Raw genomic sequence first — 22838 nt, 5'->3', positions numbered from 1 at the left:
GGAGGATTGTTGCAAGCTATGGAAATTCCAACCTGGAAATGGGAAGTGATCAATATGGATTATATTGCAGGCTTACCTCGTTCTCGGCGTAAGTATGACTCCATATGGGTAATTGTTGATAGACTTATGAAATCAGCCTATTTTCTTCCGGTCAAAACTACATATTCAGTAGAAGATTATGCAAGGCTATATCTTAAGGAGATAGTGTGACTTCATGGTGTTCCAGTATCCATTTTCACACATAGAGGAGCAAAATTTATAGCTAAATTCTGAAAGTCCTTTCAAGAAGGCTTGGGAGCTCAAGTGAGACTAAGCACGGCGTTTCATCCACAGATTGACGGATAAGATGAACGCACTATTCAGACCTTGGAAGATATGTTATGAGCATGTGTACTAGATTTCGGAGGTAATTGTGATGAACATTTGCCACTTATCGAATTTGCATATAATAATAGTTATCATTCCAGTATCCAAATGGCTCTATATGAGGCTCTATACGGAAAGAAATGTAGATCGCCAATTAGGTGGTTTGAAATCGGAGAACCACAACTGATAGGTCCAGAATTGATTCAACAAGCGATGGAAAAGATCAAGCTCATCCGAGACAGATTGTTGACAGCTAACAATTGCCGACGGAACTTGGAATTCCAAATCAATAATTGGGTGTTCTTAAAAATGTCGCCGATGAAAGGCGTAATGAGATTCGGCAAGAAGGGCAAGCTCAGTCCCCGGTATATTAGGCCTTATAAGATTGTACATAAGGTGGGCCAAGTAGCTTATGAACTAGCTTTACCTCCAGAGCTTGAATCAGTCCATCCAGTTTTTCATGTGTCGATGCCCCGTAAATATGTTGGAGACCCTTCTAGGATCGTGCCAGTGGATGATGTTCAAGTTACCGAAAAGTAGGCTTATGAAGAGGTACCCATTTCCATACTAGATAGGCAAGTGTGGAAACTTAGAAACAAAGAGGTAGCCTCAGTTAAGGTCTTGTGGAGAAACAATAACAGAGAGAAAATGACTTGGGAAGCAGAAGAAGATATGAAGTCCAGACATCCGCAGTTATTTCCCCCAGAAGAGGTTCAAGATGAAACGTCGTTGTTCCCAGGTATGTAATGCTTTCTCTTAGTGCCTTTGGTCGTGTGTAGACATGTTTTCTTCTTGTTGTTGTTGTAGCTCTGTGAGGCGATGTTATTCTGGGTTATTATGACAAGATGGTAGTGCCATATTACAGGAGAAACTCTGGCAAAATTTCTATAGAATTCCCGAGAACTTAACATTCGAGGACGAATGTTCCTAAGGGGGGGGAGAATGTTACACCTCAAAATTTTGGGTTGTTGTGTGGTGAATAGACTAACGCAAGTTAAGGTGTATATGATGTCCCTACAAGTAAGAAGGGATACTTAATGATTCTAATTAGGATTCCAAAAACATTTGAGGAGAGAGAAGAAAGCATGTTGGAGAAAGTTAAGGTAGAGAGTGTCTTACCCCGTACACAAATGTACCAGCAGGTATTCCTGGTAATTACATAAGTATAAGTTGAACGGATCGAATCGACGCAGTTTGAACTGAATAAGGAAATTCTACAGGCATCAGTCAGTGTCGACGGACCGTCGTTCAGGCAAATTATGGAAGTAAGGGTATTTTGAGTAGAAAGTTCATTTGAGTCATAAGTCTTAGCATGAGATGAGTATAATCTTGTTATGAATGATGCTAATGTCGTTGAGGGAGCATTATGTGAAAAACGAATATGTTATTGTATTGTAGTCATGGTTGTGGATGATTTGAAAGAGAATTGTGAGGATTGAATAATGTTTAACTTGAAGAAGTTTATTGATTATGATATTATGGGTGTTGCTATTGCTATTTGGGAGTTTTTTATTATATGGAGAAAGTTTTTGAAACAAAGGAAATGCTGCCCAATTTTCGTTAGCCCATAGTCGTTTTAGCCTAGACTTAAGCGTGTTTCTAATGATCTAACCTTAGTACAAATTCTCTTGAATGTAGAGTTGTGAGCTTGGAAGGAGAGCGCTTAGTCGTTAAGGAGACGTAAAGGTATGTAAGTCTAATCCCCTTCTTTCAAAGGCACGGTTCCTATGTTATGATTTCTTTTCTATATTTCCATGACCTTCTTACATCTCAAAAGATGGAAGTTAAAGATTCGTAAGAGCTTCTTATTTGATAGAGATGAGATATGTTCCATGATAATGATAATGATAATGATGAGCTTGATAATCTTAACTTTATGACTTCATTGATGTTACTTCTTGTTGTTATCTCACCTCATGATATTAGTTCCTTCAAGGTGAGACATAGTGATGAGGATTATTCCATAATGTAATCGGAGGTTTCCGACCTTACGTCACTCCGATAGAGTTACAGCTTTCACTTGAGCTCTCATGCATGCTTTAGATTATGTATATGTAAGATTATACCGTGCCTAATTAGCCAGGCAGTCACCACTACAACAAGCGTAGTCGGCAGCTATGATGATGATTACATCGTGCCTAATTTGCCGGGCAGACACCACTAGTGGGCGGCATGAGATGTTTACCCTGGACGCGGGCTAATGATGATCACACCGTACGTATATGATCGGGCAGTTTATATATGCATACATGATATGATTTTGTTTATTATGATTAGCATGCATGATTCCGCCTTAAGAGGCAATCAGTTACAGGTTATCTCTTCATCTCATGTTCTCTTACTTCTTTATTATGTTGATATACATGCCTTGCATACTCAGTACATTGCTCGTACTGAGGTTCTTTTATTTTATGGACGTTGTGTTCATGCCCACAGGTAGACAGGGAAATGGTGAAAACGCTTAGGAGCTTACTCAGCAGATCTACAGGAGCACCCCACTACTCCGGAGGCGCAGCCTATTGGTATATTCTTTAGTGTATATATTGGGGCATGGCAGGGTCCTGTCCCGTCCTTGTGATTTTAGTATTCCAGTTACAGGCTCGTAAATACTTATGTGTGGGTAGTACATGTTATGAGACTTCTTCAGTGTATATCCTGTACATCATTTTTGTAGCCTTATGGGCCTATGCATGCACACATGTTTCGGGAGATATTCGGAGATCGTTTTATGATAAGTTCGTGTTGAAAACAATATATGCCCAGGTTGAGTATAATAGTTAGCATGATAAGTGGTGCTCGGTAGTCAGCACCGGGTACCCGTCATGGCCCCTAGTTGGGTCGTGACAATATGTATGAGGCCCTCACACATATAAAAGTGATCCCACTGGAGACGGTTTCATAGACTCTCTAAAGACACTTGAACCTAATGCTCTGATATCAAGCTTTGTCACGCCCCGAACCATGGCCTGGGAGAAACACGACACTCGGTGCCATACTGCATGTGACCGAGAGAACCACCTAGCTTGCTGAATCATCATGGGGCATACATGAGCGGAAATATAACGTAAGCATGATGGGTTTTGAGAAAACACATGTAGTCATAATGATAAATGAAATACTCGTTCGAAACATGAGTGCGAAAATAACATGAGTTGAGCCAAAGATGACTAAACACCTTGCATGTCTGACATAACTAAACTGGCTAGTCTATAAAACCTCTAATCATGAGTCTTAACTGGAAAACGTACTTGCTGGGACAAGGCCCCCAACATACCTTTAAATGCATAACTGATAAAATAAAGATAACTGACTAAAACCCCGAATGAAATGGGGCTCACCAATAGGCTGATACGAGCAAATCCTACTGAGCAGATGCGTCATCCTATAAATTTGGACCTGCATCGTGAAATGCAGGCCCCCGGGCAATAAAAAGGGGACGTCAGCACATTGAATGTACTGGTATGTAAAGCAACTGAATGAAATAACATGGGACATGAAAATAACATCATGAAAACTGAAACTGAAGTCTGGTCATGAACATGAATACATATAGATATAACATGAGTAAAACATTATAAGTAGGGAGAGCATTGCATAAACCGACAACATGATATCACCACGTGGGCACGTGGAGTCTGGTACCTCGCCGGACCAGCAGAGCTCCCACACCTTGCCAAGGGTATGAGATGAAAACATGACATGAAAGGATCCAATCAATATAACATGAAGGAATCGTCCTAACTGGACGGAGCGACCCTTATCCTACGGTGGTTAACATAGTTTCAGGCTACTTGAGCCTTCTCGGTAATCTATGCAATTCCCAAAAATATGAACATGAAAATAGGTGGCATCTGAGCCTATAGTTTTCCATAAAGACATGACTGGCGTTATACATGGATATAGTTACATAATATACTTGCATGAAAACGTGTAAACATGTAAAGTGTCTCATGAAAATAAACATAGTAATTAATAACTTGCATGTAAGAACCCATGGAATGCAAGGTATGGGTTTTCATGGATTACAGACTGATTCTCAATAATCAAAATGATGTATCAAGAACACAATGAAGAATTTCCAACAATTTAATACATAATATAACATCGGGCATGGAACTAGGGTTATCATAAACATGGTTAAAAATCCTAATTTTCATAAAGCTTCACACTTTATGGAAGAAGAAGCGTTGGGGAAGAAAAATGATGTTCCCACTCGTAGATAGCAACCCTACATACCTGGTAATGTTCCAAACTTGTATTAAAAATCTGTTGTTAGAAGAAGAATCCCAAAGCCTAGTCTTGAATTCCCTTTAATTGGGTTTTCTTGAAAACCCTATGTTATGAACATGAAATTCCTACTTAGAAATCATGAGTAATTGATGGAATTCACTTAGGATGGTCTTAAGGATCTTACCTTGATGCTTGGAGAAGTTGAGAGGAGAGAACTTTCGTGTTAGGGCTTGAGAGGAATGAGACTTATCAAAAATAAAAACTGAATTCCCGTCTTTAAATTGTCTCAGTCGGGGCACTGTTACAGATCATGTTACGATCCATAACACTGGACCGTAACGCATGTCAAATTTCCAGAGAGGATCTAAGTTTTGAGGTTGGGTTACGAACACGAGCTACGAACTGTATCTCGTGTTACGGTCCGTAACGATGAACCATCCTTTGGTCCAAGTTACGAGACGGTGATTTTTTGAACCTTACCTATTACGGTATGAACGACAGTCCGTAACACATGTTACGGTTCGTCCCTTGAAGCGTAACGCTCGGTTTTCCGAATTGAAATATATTTTCGATTCCAACACTCTCCTTATTGGGTTTCTAACCTCCTGAGTCATGAATATAGTTTAGTACAGATTTACGAGGTGTTACAGTCTCTTATTATTGCACCAAGTATAATTTGAACCTGTATAGCCAATATTAGACATGCCACATGAGTCCATACACTCAGCAAAGTCAAAACTGTTAGCATTTCTTTATGGCCTGCCCCCAATCTTCTCCTTTGGGTGAAGAATGACATTAAAGTCACCTCCAATGAACCAAGGACTGTTAATTGTGTTATTTAAATCTTCCAAGCTACTCCAAAGATCTACCCTTTCTGTAGCAGTACACTTTGCATAAACAGCAGTCATATAGAGATCTTGACTATTGGTATTTTTCAGAATTTTCAAGGTAATCAACTGATCTTGGTTCTTAATGGTAGAAACAATGCAACTATCCCTCCAAAAACACCGAATCTGTCCTTTAGAGTTGGTGATGCAATTGTTGAAACCCAAAAATCTTTTATAACCTTTGTTGACACCTAATTTTTTACCTCCTATAACTTGTTTTGATTACCCAGAGTCCTTGAATATTAAAACAGAGTGAAATATGTGTTTTTAGAAGTCAAAGTAATTTTATAAAATTATTTAGATAATATTTTACCAATTTTTTGCTTGATAAAGTAATTTTTGTAATATTATAAATTAATCTAAGTATTTTACAATTGTGATGTTTTTGCTAAAATTAACCAAGAGAAAATAATTTACAACAATTATTTACTTAATTGTTTAAATTGTCAAATTTTCAATTGTTAAGTATTTCACTCTATTTTCAAGGAAATTGATTAATTAAAATAAATGATCTTTTTGCTCCTCAAATTTTAATTTCTGCATAATCAAGTCATATTGATAATTTTTTAAATTAATCATAATTGATTTAGATAACTAATTATGGTTATATTTGTAAATTGCTTATGATGTGTTAATTACGACTACAATTGAAATAATTAACTGATTAGTCAAATTAAGGTTATATTTGAAATAATCAATTTCATGTTTTGATTCAATTAAGGCCATGCTTGCAAGTTCAGTTTATTTTATGAAATCAGCCATGTTTTTAAATTAATTGATTTTTTAGTTTTAATTAAATTGCTTAGTAATCAACCATTTTAATTTTGCCTACTCATTAATTTGCACATTTGTCCCTTATACATATATACACTAATATATGTACTAGTATACTGTGTGTGTGTGTGTGTGTCTATATATATATGAAAAGCGGGCCTGCCCTTCTCTTTATTTAAGTCGACCGAGTCCAGCCTAACAAGGGCCAGACCCGGCCCAACGTTCAATTAAAGAGGGGAAAAAGCCCCCTTCTCTTTATTTTCCTTGTCCAAATAGCCCCTCCCCTTCCCCTTTCCCTCTTTCCTTGGCTAGCGCTACCATGGGGCGGTGGACCCGCTCTTATGTCATCCTTGCCATTTGCAGCAAGTTTGCAGGTGTACCATGCTTTTATCAGGTCTGATGTGACCATATTGAGCAACGCACTTATTGTTTTATATTTTCTTATCAAATACTGTCCAAACACGGTATATCTCGCTACTTTTCATTTCTTTTTAGACCATTCAATGGTAATACTCTACGAATCCTTAATTGTTTTTGGTTGTTTGTGAATTTGAATCCTTGGTTGCTATTGGTTCATGAAGAACCAAAAAGATCGACTCATTTTGGGTTAAATCTAACCCTTTATCTGTTCATTTGTTTTTCTTAGCGATTGATGTTGTTTATGATGGCATGCTGTTGAGAAATTTCAGAAGTCGAACATCGTTTGGAACTTAGGGTTTTATGATTTAGGGGTTCTATAAATAGAACCCCAACTTTGCAACAACAACAAAAAAAAAAAAAAAAAAAAAAAGAGGACTTTGGGGAGGAATATACATATATTCACTAAAAAAAGAACTCGATTCTCTCTAATTTTGGCAATTTTTTCTTTGAAACTTTGATTTCGAGTCTTAAGTTAAAATTTTAAGTCTCTTTTCTTTATTCTGTGGCTGAGTGTGGTGAAAGGAGTATAAGAACTCGCAATTTCAATCCTCAACCAGGGCTGCGCATCAAAGAGGTGATTTTCTTTCAATATTCATTTCTTTTAGTTCAATTCAATCATTTATGTATTCTAATGCTTGTATGGCTTGATGTTTGGGGTTATTTGTGATGTTTTAGTCTTATAATGCTAGTTTTGTTTTAGCTTAATCTTATTTTACTTAATTTTGTAATGGTTTAGTGTTGTGTGCACTTAAAAGATTAATTATATAGACTTTAAGAACTCATTTGTATATCCTCAAATTAAGTGATGAATTAGTTTAGATAAATAACCTATTAATTATGTAAATATGTGTTTTATTTCTTCATGATTAGTGGTTTGAGTTTTCTTGTTAAGCCATGCTCTTTCTGGCTCATGATAATTTGAAGTATGACCTATGTGTTTAAGAATTAATTAGTTATGAGTCTTTTTTAATCTAGAAACTCTTGGCTTAGTGATATTAGTTTAACTTTGATCAGTCATATGTGATAAAGCTTGGGTCTATTTAACCATGTTTTCACTTACCTTGGCTCCTGTTCATATATTGTTATAAGTTCATTAGGTATATGTGTTTGGATAATGACCATACTAGCTAATTAGTATGCCCCTGTGTTCAAAAGGTAATGACTTGGTTTATAGCTTTCTTGTCTATTTTATGGGAATAGGTCTGCTAGGTGTGAACCATTTATGAAATCTGGGGTATTTGACTAAGTTTAAGTCATCCACATTTTGGATAAAACAGCGTGACATGATTGGTCTGTTAGTATCCTGATCTGTGAGTCCTGTTTGCTTTAATATAACTGCTGAGTTATTTGTGAGTGTTTTGGTAATATTGGACCCTAGTCACTTATTAACTTAGGAGCCTGAAAAAGACATGCTAATTTGAATCTAAGTAAATCTGAGGAGTATCATTAGCCCCTTTTAGTCTATACATATTGTTTCCTTTTGTGGTTGAGTGGCAGGACAAATGGTTTGTGACCCTAAGGTGCATTTGATTACAAATCATTCACTTAAAGAAAGAGTTTGATGTTGTCACATGATATTTGAATAAAAAAATGAAGGTTATACACTACTAAAAACAAGCAATTTACCTACGTGGGCTTACCGAGGGACAAATTCTATGTAGCTATTCCGAGGGACTTTGCCATGGTGTACCTCGGAAAAGTCAAATATTTTAATTTTTAATTATTTCTTAAAGATACCGAGGGATGTCCCTCGGTAAATTATATGACTTTTTTAAAGTCAACATTTATTTGACTATACCAAAGGACTCTCTTGGTACATAATAAAAAATAATTAAAATTTTTGAGAGAGACCCTCGGTAATATAAATACAAATATTATGAATATCTTTTTTCCTGTACCAAGGGACACCATCAGTATATTAATAGAAAGTAAATGAAATTAAATAAAATGTACCGAGGGAGTCTCTCGATAAAATAGATATAATTATTTTGAGTTTTCTTTTTTAAAGTACCGAGGGACATCTCTCGGTATATTTAATTATGTAAAATTGAGTATTTAATAAATAAATATTTTATATTTTTTAAACAAATAATAGCGAGGTGTCAATTGATAAGTCCCTCGGTAATTGTTTAAAGGTTTATTTTTTCCTTTTTCAGTTACATTACCGTTCTAGACCTACCGTAAGAAAATTTAGTAGTACCACTTATTTATTGTACTAAGTTGGCATTTGACCATGAAAACCAAATATTTTTCAGATTATTTGAAATTTTGAAGTTGGAGTTGAAGTTAGAGTTAAAGATGGAGTTGTGTTTGGTTAGAGTTTTGCAAAGAATATTTGGTTGTTTGAATGTACTGAAAGTGGAAAAAGGAAAAAGTGAAAAACATGTTTCTAGGTGTTTTTCAAATTCCAAATACAACTTGAAATTTTCATGGCGAAACGTTGATTTTCAAATAAAGTGAAAACGTTTTCTGGGAAAAGGTAGAAGTATATTAGTGGTATTCTTAAGTAATATTTTTGAAACTTATAAATTGATAAATACACTAAGTAACAGTCAATCATTGGTATCTTTAAGAAATATTATTGATTGATTAGCCTATACGTTAATATTTAAGTAATTGAAATTGTATTTGTGATATTCTATCATGTTACAACCACTTAATGAGTCTGAATGATTATTAAAGATCTGTAACAAAGTCTTAAATCATTAACATGTCAATTAAAAAAATTCTATAAAGATGGCAGCTCACCCCTTCCTCCCTTTAATCATCGGTACCGCTACGGCATCCCCCCATTATTATCAATTATCATCATCGCCCACTATTATTAACTATCTCTACTCACAACCACTGCCATTGTCAATTACTACAATCAATGTACGTTGTCACTAGTCACTATTTACAATCACCACCACTAACCACCATTTCTACAATAACCATCGTTTATGACTACCTACAATCACCACCATCAGTCACCACTATATATCGTCAATTACCGTCATCATTTACCAACACTATTAGCTATCACTATCGATCACCACCACCAATCACTACCATCAACTTCTACTACCGGCATTCATTACCACTAGCTCCTGCCCACAATACCACATAGCCGACACCATCTTCAATTGACACCCACAACACCACAACTAGTCATTGCTACCACCAACCTTGGTATAATATTTTTAATTTTCGTTTAATAACATATTAGATTAACTTTGTATTGTATTAAATTTCATACTAATTTTTAAAAATAAAGAATATTTTACACATTCAGATGTCGGAAAACAAACAGTCTTAAGTCTTAACTCTTGATTACGTGGTATTCAGACCTTAATACAACATCTTAGTATTCATATGTGTATTTAGATTTAGACATATAATTCTTAATGCAAATTTTAATATTCAGATGTTCATTCAGATTCTGACATCTTAATCTTAATAAACAAACGAGACCTTAGTAATTCTTTTTGTGTTTGGAGAGAACTTGATTTGACATTTAAAAAAAAACAAAAAAAAAATATTTTTCACTCTTTTAGGATAAATTCATCTTTTATTAAAAGAATCTCAATATTGTCTTAACAATTACTCCATCCGGATAAAAAAAAGAGTCCACTTAGCCTTTTTTTTTCTTGGATAAAAAAAAGAGTCCACTTATCAAATCAAGAAAAAATTAACCATGTTTTTCCATATTTGCCCCTATTAAGTGTTATATGATCAAATCCCAATGCTTATTTAATTAGCGGTAATTTAGTCAAATTACCTATTTTTGTCTAGGAGTTAGTGTTTTCTTAAAAAGTATGCAAATGACTAAGTTGACTCTTTTTTTGATCCGAAGGGAGTATAAAATATATTTTGTTAAGTTAAATTTTTATTCAACTAGTTGTTCGATCTAAAGCGGTTCTGATTTAAATTATAAATATTTAAAGTGAGTTTTTCGTAACTTTTCTACATAATTTTACCGTTATTATGTAAATTTAAAAAATTATTTACTTATTATCTCCAAGATTATAAGAGATTTTTTTAATGCTATATCCTTAGAGCCAAAAAAAAAAAAAAAAAAAAAAAAAAAAAAAAAAAAGGCTGAGAGAAAACTTAAAAGGGAAAAGAACAAAAGCGAGAAACTTAAAGCGCCAAAAATTTCAGCAAAAAGAAAGAGGGAACCTTTTCAACTTAGGTTTTTCCACTTGTACTTCCGCAAAAACCTTTCCACTCTTCTTTTTCACTGATCCATTCAATTTTCACGAAAAGAAGTGAAAAAAGACAAGACTACAAACAGAGGGAAGCTAAGATATATTGAAGTTGCAACATATTCAATTGGTATTTAGAAGCTTTTCTTTGAGATCTTCACCCAAACCCCTTTCTATCAATCCACACCAGGTATAATTTTCCTAATAGCGAAATATACCCTGAAATTTATTTGATCTTAACTGTGTTAGATAATCCTTTTCTGCCTTTTTATTTTGAATATCTAATTCTCGTGTTTTTAGGGCATTTTTCTTATTAATGTAAATACGTGAAATTTCAGATGTTTGTGTCTTAAGTTTGCATCTTTATGTGATTTATTCTTTGTTTGAGGAAATTAAGATTTCCAATTTTTTGTCTATTCACGACTATGTCACTTTTCCCCCTCATTTGGATTATGAAAAATTGGTTGCAAATTATGGAGATCCTTCTAAGTTTCTGAAATTTTAGGAATTCACTTTACAACTAAACATAGTCAGCATAATATTTAAGATATCTAACTGTGTTATTAATTAACCCACAAAGTATAAATTTTGTTGCAAATTGTAGTTGCTTAATTTTCAGCATCTTTCCGTTAGAGTTCTTGCCTTCGGTATTGCTGCTGCTGCTGAAAAAGAAAGACCATAACCCTTTCGCCGTTGCCCTCGCCAGTCGTGGTTCCCTTCTCTCCTCCCCTCCCCCCAACCTCAAGAATTCTATTTATTTTTCTTTCAAAATCTATGATGAACTGGTTTGGTTTTTTCATAATGAGTTGGTTTTGTTCTTTGAGATCTTTTTCACCCTCGTCTCTGTTTAGGGGTTTGTTTTCTAATTCCTGAAATTTTTGTGCTTTTTGTTTTGTTGTTGATTGAACATTTCCTTTACCTCTTTTTCTGGTTGTTCCCTGCCTTTTATATGATTAAGCCTTTTGTTTGTAGACTATGAGGAACTCAAAAAAAGGGTCAAAAGCCTGGCTGACTTGGGACAAATTACTGGAAGGAGCTTAATCAATACTGGGCTATGCCAGAGTTTCAAAAGAAGAGCGCCAAGACAAAGGCAGCTCGAAAGTCTAAGAAGGGTGGCTCATTACACACACTTGTGGTTCGGTGTCCATGGGGGCTTGCTTTCGGAGAAAATTGGTATGTGTTTCAGCATTTAGATGGTAGCAAATACAAATAATGACTTAAACAACATTAACTTTGTTTATTTCATTTGCAGGAAGTTTCTCTTGGTAGACCACCCACCCATCATGAGGTATGGAAGAAGACCCATACGAAAATCGAAGACGGAAAAGAAGTTTGGGTCGAGCCATGGGTTGAGGATACCTATGTAAGCTCTAAACTTACTTGGAATATATTTGACTAGTAATATTATTTTATGGTTCCCGGTAAGAGTTAAGGCTCTACTTCTATATTTTGCTCTATCAAATTGAAAACAGATGCAAAACTGTGTATTTCAAGACGTTCACTTCTTGTACTTACCTAACAGCATGCTTATACCATGAAATACTCATGACTTACTTTTTTCACCTAAGATGTATACGGGCCTTTTCTACTGACTCTGCAAATATATGTGGCAAGATAGCAAGAGATTACAGGTTAATCCGCATTGACTCCATTGTAGGTATTTTAAGATAACTTCCGCATATGATCTTAAGTCTACCTTGTCTACTTTTAGCACCTGCGATCATCATAGAGTCGTAGGCATGGATCAAACTTAGAGGGTTTGGATATCTACATAGGTTAGAGTTGGATGTTATTCACCAACCAATTTAGGTTGCTTCATATAGTATAACATACTGCGGCATTGTATCCAATCCTTCGTTTGTTTGGCATTAATCCATTAATGCCACATCGGTAAGTCCGGTGGTCTTGTTGCAACTTGCATGAAGTTGTGAAGTTTGGTCATATATCAGAGGAGGGAAAGGAGTGTGTTGTGATGGAAGAGTGGGAGATGCCATGAACTTGGAAGTTATTCAGAATTTCAGGTGCCCGTCTCTGGGGAGACTTTGGTTCTGCAATTTTTTAACTTGCTTGAGAAGCATAGTCTCTGTCAATATCAGAGAATTAATGGGGAACATAAATAAAACTCTCCACCAGTGCTTGTTAGAGTGAAAATAGCAAAAAGGAGACAAGGACAGCAGGGCTTTAAGCGAGAAGCGAATTGCACACTTATTGAAAGGAAGCACATATTTAATACATAAACATTAAATAAATTAAAATCTTATCAAAAATAACATTTATAAGCATATGTGTCAGAATAAGAAGCAAAAAAGCTAATAAATTACTATAAAATATACTAACAACAGAGAAGCTGACATGAATCAAGGAAAGCGAAATTGTTTGCATGTCTCTGCCAAAAACTGAGACTACTGGATAAGTGTTACACTACACGACAAAGCTGGACGTGTTTTTCACCAAGGCTAACAACCTTGGAAGGAAGCACATATTTAGATCACATGGATAAAAGTTGTCTTAAGAGATTTAAATCCATTGGAATCCAAGCAAATATTTGATAATGCTAACTAGTGAAGGTTGACGCTTAGATTTGTTGTTACAATTGCATGAAATCCAGTGCTTGTCAGGAGTCTTTTTAGTCTGATTAGAGACTTGTAACTTAGTATAGGTAGAAGTATAAGATTAAGAGAATTTCTAATTTATTACAAAACCGCTAGCATTGAATGAATTGGACCAAAATGGTAGGATGATTCACGCACCCCAGCAACAATAGTTTGAAATTGAGGCATAATTAGTGGATTAATTCTCTTATATAAATGACCATTGAGTATTGACATATATATCTAGTTGCTAGAAACGTCTTCCTTTAGCCCCATAATCATAATTGTTGGTTTCTCTACCATTCTCTTAATCATGGCTAATCTATAGTGGTATCCTGTGTTGACTAAACGGATATGTATTGATCTAAAATCTATGGTATATTAAAGGATAAGAAAAAGTTTCATGCTTTTTAGTGTTATGAGAGATTTGAGTGTAGCTGTAATTAGGATACTATTCATCTTTTTCAGTGTTATGAGAGATTTGGGTGTCGCTGTAATTAGGATTCTATTCAAGGGGAAAGCTCTCTTTCCCAACCAAAAAGCTTAAAGGTAGCATATTTTTGTAAACTTAGTTATCCCAGCACCCTAGTTAACCATTAACTTGTCATTTCTACCACTATGTACTCCATATAACGATGTTAATGATTTTCTAGAACTTTTAGTTTATACTCCCTCCGGCTCATGATAAGTGTCCACTTTGCCTTCTTATTTTGGTCCAAAATAAGTGTCCATTTGCATAATCAAGAAGGAATTAACTTTATTTTTCCAGAGTTGCACTTATTTAAGTGTTAATTGACTATATCCTAATGTGTCAAGTTAATAGTAAAATGCAAATTTCAATTAAGGGTAGTTTAGTCAAAACAATCTATTTTTTCGGAGTTAGTATTTTCTTAAGGGGTGTGCTAAAGGCTAAGTGGACGCTTATTTTGAATCGAAGGGAGTAATAAATAGGGTTGACACAGGTTTCTTATTAGAAATTGTTTTTAAGGAATTCAATCAAAGAAGTAAGCTTAAGAGCAAGGATTTGTTTCTTATGTCAGAATTGTTGAATTTATTATGCAGCTGTAAAACCTGATATATTTTGTTGATTGATGCATCACGCATCGTTAGCCATATATTTCTCTTCTGATTGTTAAGGCATGTTAGAATTTTATCAAACCGGTGATTTGGCTTTTGCTTATTTGGTTCCAATAGACAAGACTACTTGTGTCTAGTAAGGCTAGGGAATAGGAAAAGAAAAAGACTATGGGAAAACTTGAAAATGGACACGTTATGACAAGCCTTGTATGAACTGTAAGCTCTTCTAAAGAATTAAAGCTGCCATAGGCTATACATCCTCTACCCTCTGAACTTTTGGTTTATTTCGTGCAGTTATTCTTTCATTTATATAACGATGTTTATAGCAAATTAGGAAATGTTGAAATATTAATTGTCGTCATTGAATGTATTGTGCAGGAGGTACTTCCTAGATTATCTCCTCATCTTGGTGTTGAGGCAAACTAGAGCAATGCTTGATTTTTGGTACTACTTTTCCGCCATTTATCGATGATTTTGGCTATCATTTCTTACCTCCCTGATCCATAAAAATGAACCTTGTCTATTAATCTTTGCTGAAGGACAAATGTATTTGTTAACTGTCACTTAGTCTTACCTACTTTCTCAAATTGAAATCAAATGTAAAACTGCAATGGCATACATTTTCTGATTATCACTTCTCAGTTTCTTTTTGCACTATCAAATTGAAAACAGATGCAAAACTGTGTATTTCAAGACGTTCACTTCTTATACCTACCTAATAACATGCTTATACCACGAAATACTCATAGACTTACTTTATTCACCTGAGATGTATACGGGCCTTTTCTATTGACACTGCAAATATATGTGGCAAGATAGAAAGAGATTGCAGGTTAATACCTTTGAAGCTTGGACATTTCATACTTATATTAGTCTTATTCACATCGACATAAACCTGCTTTGAAAGTATATGTTGACAAGTGAAAACAAGATTTATCTTGCATGACACCTTGGTTTAAGATTCAAATATTCTGAAACCTTGGAGATTCTGCCCATCCGAACATCGGCTGGGCAGCTTGCTAAAAAGCTACTCAAGTAAAATGAAGTTATCTTGTATTGTTTTTTTCCCTTTTCAGAATTTCTTTTATACCGTTTGTTTATATTCTAAAGTTTACTTTTCATGTAGAATCGATATAATCTGGAGAGGATGTAGAGGTGAGGTGATCATAAGCATGGAGACGATGAGGATCAGGAGAATAGAGAGCATCGAGAGGCAGAAATGGAGTATTAGGTGTCAATTGTTATTTTTTCTAACTTTTGTTATTTTGGATCGTTTGAAGTCTAGTTTGCATAACGTCGAAGTTGGTTGGATATGTACGATGTTTGTTGGCTTAATTTTAATGGTTGAATCATTTCAGAGTATTTTTATTATTGTTTTGATGGCTATTATTGGCTTTTTTCTGTTTCTATTGAAATCTTTTATATAGCAGGTGGTGCGGTAAAAAATAGGTACTGCTTGCCAAAATAATACTAGAAATACTGAGGGACTTACCAATAGAGTCCCTCGGTAACAAGTGTAATTGCAAATCTCAGATTTTCATGTTATCGAGGGACATCCCTCGTTAATTTTCAAATATCAAAGTACTTTGAATTTACCTTAGCGATGGACATTACTCAGTAAATGAAAAATATAATTGTCAAATATTATATTGATCGAGGGTTGTCCCTCGGTATATTTAAATTTTTTAATTTAATTAACATTAATATATCGATGAATGTCCCTCGGTAAACATCTATCAGTATTATATATATTTTTTAAGTACCAAGGGGCATCCCTTGGTATATTTAATTTTGCATGAATATGACGGAAGGGAAGTACCGAGGGATGTGTGAGGGTCTCCATCGGTATTTGCCGAGAGTGCCCCTCGGTATTATTTACCAAGGGTCAAATTACCTACAAGCCTAGTACCGATGGCGTCCCTCGGTAAATCCTGGTTACCGATGGATGTCCCTCGGTAAATTCCATAGGTAAATCAGGAATTTTTAGTAGTGTTATTACCTGGCTAAGTGATTAGGATAAAGTATGATAAGCAAGTTAATATATGATAATTTAAGAGGGTTTGGTCACAACATGTTTGTAAAGTTCATTATCCTGTCTCAATACTTACTTAGTTTTAATGAGTCTCAGTTAATGTTTGCAAGTCTTTTGTCATGTTACAAAACTAGTCCTGTTTGATGGTTGATTCAGCTTGGCTCATGAACAACCACTATTTTCCCTGTTTGAGTCCAGCTTTGTGCTTTTACATGATCCGCTCAACAATTTGAAGCTAAATGAATATGCAATACCGCCCTCGCTTTTGGTTGAGTTCTGTTTTCAAAAAGGTTTTCAAAGGCTAGTAAATAACCATGCCTTAAACTAAGTCCATTTTACTCTTTCTTTTATTTGGGACACTGTTTAAGAGTGAAGCACTCAAGCTTAACTTACTTGGTCAGTTTTCTTTGTTTGGATCTTGTGCCTAATTGCATTCTTCTTGTTAAAAGAGTTAAACACTTTTTGGCTAAAAGATGATCTGTTTGGATTTTTGAATTTGCTTTTGGATTCCTAGCTGCTGTTTAGTGTTAGGAGTCTTTGTTTTGTAGAAAATGCTCAATTTGTAGTTGGTCTATGAGACTTTAAAACTGGAACATTTTGAGTTGTTGGAGAACTGTCAAACCTCTTTTGGCAAAATTCATCTGCTGTGTTGATTTTAAGATAGTCTAACTTAAGTAATTGATAACTTGCTAGGTGGCTTGTTTAGTCACTTTGTTTTGGCTTAAATATTCTTACCTATTCACTAAGGTAAAAATAAGTACTTGCCTTCATGATATACTGGTTTTAAACTGTGCTTTACTAATTCACCTCAAAGAATAACTAAAGTAGAATTCTAGGCAGTTAACTTGAGTATATTAAAGTCTGTTAAGTGAGTATAGCAGTCCTATTACTTTCTCATGTTGACAAGTGATAATTGATTTAAAACTTAGCTTCTTTGGGAGATGAACAAGTCCTGGAAACTGTTGCTTACTTGATAACTTGTGTGTGACACTTAATGTCTATTAACTGTTTCTCTTTGGAGGTTAGTCACTCATTATTTAAATTCATGTCTTGTAGAATGCCTTCTTGAATTAATTAAGTGTTGATGCTATGAATGGGTTAGATACTGATTCTGTATCTATGAACCTATGGTTCATCCTTTGTTTTGTTTTGACTGTATAAATAGATTAGTTAAGCACTACATTAGTCATGATTGAATTTAGTAGGATATTGATGTTGATGTTAAGATAGCCAAATCTGTTAAAAATATACCTAGATATATTGATTAAGAGGCTGTTTGTTGACACCATTTATGTACACTTCATCTTCCATAATACTGTGAGCCTAACACATTAGTTGAGAGGCAAAACAGCACTTGGGGATGAAGCTCAAACCTTCCCTAATTTCTACCATGCCTGGGGTTACTGGAAACCCCTTGGATCTTATGTGGCATCAGGAACAAGAGGGTAAGAGTTTTCCCTTTTGGGTTGTTCTAATCTCTCCAAATCCATGGTACATTGGCTGGTGATGGTGTATGATTATTTGATTAGCATTATTCATTTTTTTCTTAGGGAAGTAGCATTATGTGTCTGTTTTATTTACCCTTCATTTTGGGGCTCTAAATCTGTTACTGTTGGCCTATATAAGTCAGAAAGGATTTTGAATAGTATATTTTTCCTCATCTCCTGTCAATGCATTAGCTTTCTTTTCTATATACTAGGTGATATACCAAAATATACAAAGTATATTCACCTCTATACCCTCAGAACAGTGTATAGATGGATATATCCAGATACTTAAGGTATATCAATTTTGCCAGTGAATATGAGCCCATATTTGTGTCAGCTTAGTCTCTTGGGCTGACTGTTTAAATTAATGTTTGGATCTCCTCTAGTATTTTAAACAAACTTTATACTTGGGTTGAATGTTTTCCTTTCTTTCAGAATCTAGTTAAATAGCCTAGGGTAGGCTTTGGGATTTTCTTTATCATTTTGGGCCTTACACTGTTTTCTGCCAAAAATTTATGTTACCACTTAATGATCTACTTGTTTAGTTTATGCCCTTGTTTGGCCTGAATATAAATTGTTTTTTTGTGATTTAGTATCCTTACTTGGACAAATACTAATCCTAGCCTTCTTTCATGTTTCATGGGGACCAATCTTGGGCCCTTCTGGCTGTCTCTTGCATCAATACTTGTTGGGCTTAAGGCCCAACCTCCTTCTCTTTGATCGAGTCCACTAAAGAAATGGAAAGGGAAGCAAATATTCGTGTTGGAAGGCCCAGCCAATGGGTAAAAATGGCACTAATGGGCTTGGGTAGGCCCATCAGTTTGAAAGTCTACTCTCCTTCTCCTCTTTATTTTTGACATGTATATATGTTGTATATGTATCAAACATGTGAATAATGAAGCCCTATGCATGTGTAGAACTTAGGAAATCAATGTATAGTATTTTAGGAAGTCGCTCAAAACATTTTCAAACCTGATTAATTCTAGTTTTGCACGACTAAAATTGGTACTCAATCTGATTTTGTTAAAAGTTTAACAATTAACTCAATGTTTTGGATAAGGTAAATGGTTTTTTCTCAAATGGCTAATTGACGAATTTTGGGCCTTTGGCAAGAAAACCTGGAAACAGTTTACTTTAAAAGAGGCAAAAGATGATTTTGGGCCTTCAGCCCATTGGCTTTGATTATTTGTGAGTTTGATGTTGAACTAAGGAATGAATTTGGATGAAAAAAATGAGAAATGTGGTTTATTTTGATGGGAAATGTGGTTTATTTTGATGGCAAATGGGTCTTGAGGTATTTTAATATTGAGCAAAATCTGGAAATGGCTTAAAAACTGGAAACTTGAGGTTTTTTGAGAAAATTGGTGGAAATAGACTGTTTTTTAACTCGAACATTTTCAACTGTTGGGCTAAACGCCCAAAACATTATTAGACTGAAATACATTTTGGACCAAGCATGAGGACAAGGCGAATTTTGGACTTGGAGTACTATTGACCTATGGCTTCAACAATAAAAACAGAACTGATTTTTCATAATAAACTTATATTTTTCATATATAGCTATGTATATATATGAGTACAAAAATGGAGATATACTCCAAATTTTCATATATACGTATAAAAGCCCGTAGGTACTAAACCCATTTTGTTATAACGAATAAGAGAGTGACCTACTCTATAAATTTCGAGTATGTCCTAATCCCAAGAACAAAGTGAGTTGAACACTTATGCGGATTTTTAAAACCAACTCCTTTTTATAAGGGGACTTTTTACCAAATTTTTTTCCTTGAAATTATGATATGGTATAAATGACATCTTTTTGCGGAAAATTAAACGTTTGTAAACAAATAAGTACATTAATCACACATTGAAGCTCGTAAGTCAACCGTATTCTACGGATCTTTAATACTTAAATTGAAAACCTTCCCTTATTGATCACCGTAACCCTTACCTCGAACTTTGGTCTAAATGTTTTTTACTTATTTGGAAAAAATCTTTAAACCCGATTTTCCTAGTTTTCCATAATAAATTAGGCGGCGACTCTAAAAAATACTAAAATCCTATTAGAGCACCAACAACCTCGTAATAACTTTTATGCCTTAACCGCGTAAAAGCGAACCGTAACAACCTTCAACTTTATTCTTGATCACCATAGGTTCAGATAGCAACCATATCTACTTTGTATTTGTTAACCAATCTTTTGAGTCTATGAATAGCCTTCTTGGACCTTACCCCCCCCCCCCCCCAATGTTCCATATGATTGCACTAATCGTAGGAAATATTTAGACATTGCTGGGTTTTTTGCTCTCCCCTTTACAGGACAGAGTTTTCAATTTGCTGTTGCTTTTACCTCTTTTTTCATCCTTTATTTGTCTGCTTCTTCCCCTCCTTCCTGGAGATAAGCCATTTTTGTCACACACCTCCATGTAATATTGGTTCTGTTCCAGACTTTCATCTTGATGAGTCTCATCTATCTCTTGATCCCATGATGTCTCATTGTTGTCATCACCTAACTTGTCTTCCACAGTCTCTTCCAGAAGCTTTTCTGTATTGTAATTGTCCACAATGTTGTCATTTAGATCCACAACTAAGTTAATGCTAGGGTTATTTTTAATAGCAGCTGGCAAACAGTAAGAATGGTTAGAATTTATGGTAACTTCCTTGATATTGCGTCCTATTCCTTCAGTCTTTTCTCCTTCCTTTCCTTCCATCTCCACCCTTTCTAGCTTCTTTTGAATTCCAGGATCAATATGCTGCAGGTTGTCAGATTCCTCTTGTATAATATCCATTTGTTGCTTGTTTTCTAATTCAGGCTGTCTTTCAGATTGAATGGTTTGCTCTTCAACTTCTTTTTCCTTCTCATCTTTACTCTTCTCCCTGCTAATCTTGATCTTGACAATGGTTTTCTTCTTAGGGATCTTCTTTTTCCCTTTCTTTCTTATTTTGTCCAATTTCTCCTTAAGAGCAGACTGCTCTTGTTCTTTATTCCCTTTTTTGTAGACTTTCTGGTCTATTTGCTTCTCTTTTTCCTGCCTCTTTTCTCTGTTCTGATTTCTCCAGTAACAACAGCATCACCATTCCCCTTATCCTCTTTGTCCACATCCTTTCCCTAGTCTCTTATTTTGTCCTTGTTGTTGTCCTCATTCTTTTGATTCTCAGTATCATCATCTCCATTTTTTATAATCTCCTCATTCCCCTTTTCTTTATTGTCTTTCCCATCTTCCAGAATTTGGCTAATCTCTTCAATGTTGTCCTACTCCTCCACTTTCTTTTTCTCCACCTTTCTACATTGCAATATGAAATGTCCCAATATTCTGTAATGTGTACAGAATTTGGGAACATTTTCGTGCTCAATCATCTGATAGAAGCCTTTTCTAGGACAAGAGACATCTTCAGATCCCAAAAGATGGAAGTTATCTTCTTCTTTTTTTGGTAAGATCCATCTCCACTTTGATCTTAGCCATACTAGGCCTTGATCTGTTTTCAGTAGCCGCTTCCATAATTAAAGTATTACCAATGGGTGCCACTATTTCCTTTACATAGTTCCACATGTGACAATGGAAAGGTAATTCCGGCAATAGTACCCAAACTGGGACTATCGGTGAATCTTCCTCCGGCTTAAAGTCCGGTGTCCACTTCTCTAGCCACGTAACTTGGCCCTCAATTTCAATTGATCGTTTATACCACACGGTTTTGAAATCATTTTCATGGGTTAAATCTAAGAAAATAATTCGATGATCAAATACTTCGATTGTAACCTTACCTCTAACCGTGACTTTCTCCGCAAATAGTGCTCTTAACTTCTCAATTTGGGGACGGGTTCTAATGAATTTTCCCACAAGTGTGAACTTACATTCATCCGCCATATCACCATAGAATTCATTGGTCTTGAATAGAATAGCTGGTACTCCATTATGACTAGTATAATTTGCCTTAATTGCCGGATTCCCAAATCGCTTTTGGTTAGGGTTTTGAGTAATAACAGTTTGAATTGCCTTGGCATAGTTAGATTTCTCTTGAATTCCATCTACAGCAACCTCTATTGAGGTGTTAGCTTTGTTTATTTCTTCCCTACACGCCGATTCGGGTTGCTCCGGAGTCCCCATAGGGACGGAGCGTGGGGCTCAACCTCGTGAGAAAGGAAACTAGCCGTTGTAAAGTATCGGTATTTTAGAAATGTACGGAGAGCATTTAGTTAGAGAGAGAAAATCTGTCTGTAATTAAACATTTGTTCTGTCAGGATTTAAGTGCGAGATTTGAGTAGTGACCTTTTATGAAAATATTTTTCCATTTAGCAGAATTGCCTAAGGATCGAACCCGGGGGATCCTACAAAATGGATAAGTTTCAAATGCTAATTTAGAATCAAAACTAGATCATTTTTTATCAAATGTCTATGCAGGAAATGGATAGTTCATTACCGGGAATGCTAAACCAATATGCACAATATCATAGGAAGTACAAGCAGAAGAGGTTATTCAATAGATGAGTTCTCAGAAAAAAGGGACATCATTGAGGTATAGAAGCATGAAACACTGGTATATCCAACACAAGAACATATGGACTGGTTCACACAAATTCTTCAATAAAGCTTTAACTTTGAAAAAGCTCACTTAAAAAGGCAAAGGCTACACTCAGAATGATTCGAAAAGTCAATATTTTCTCCTTTGATGAGCTTTAAATTTAACTCGGGATATATTTGTAAAGAGAGAGTCTCCCTTATTTATTTTTGTAGGATCTCATATAAATAGGATATATTCAATTTTGAGTAGCTGGATTTTAAATTTAA

General features: G+C 35.1%; 1 long non-coding RNA gene across 2 annotated transcripts; it reads left to right on the top strand.

Annotated features, from left to right (window-relative positions):
- The first annotated feature begins 10761 nt into the window (after positions 1-10761).
- LOC132054352 (uncharacterized) lies at positions 10762-15835 on the top strand. 2 transcript variants are annotated; one of them, XR_009414257.1, is made up of 4 exons: positions 10762-11054; positions 12117-12285; positions 14911-14976; positions 15659-15835. It is a non-coding gene; the product is annotated as an uncharacterized LOC132054352 (long non-coding RNA). The 2 variants fall into 2 exon arrangements; XR_009414256.1 differs by having other exon boundaries at positions 10773-11054; positions 12117-12227.
- Positions 15836-22838: the final 7003 nt, after the last annotated feature.

The sequence above is a fragment of the Lycium ferocissimum genome, chromosome 4, assembly GCF_029784015.1.
Source record: "Lycium ferocissimum isolate CSIRO_LF1 chromosome 4, AGI_CSIRO_Lferr_CH_V1, whole genome shotgun sequence".
NCBI lineage: Eukaryota > Viridiplantae > Streptophyta > Magnoliopsida > Solanales > Solanaceae > Lycium > Lycium ferocissimum.
This window is presented reverse-complemented; position numbering and strand designations above follow the sequence as displayed.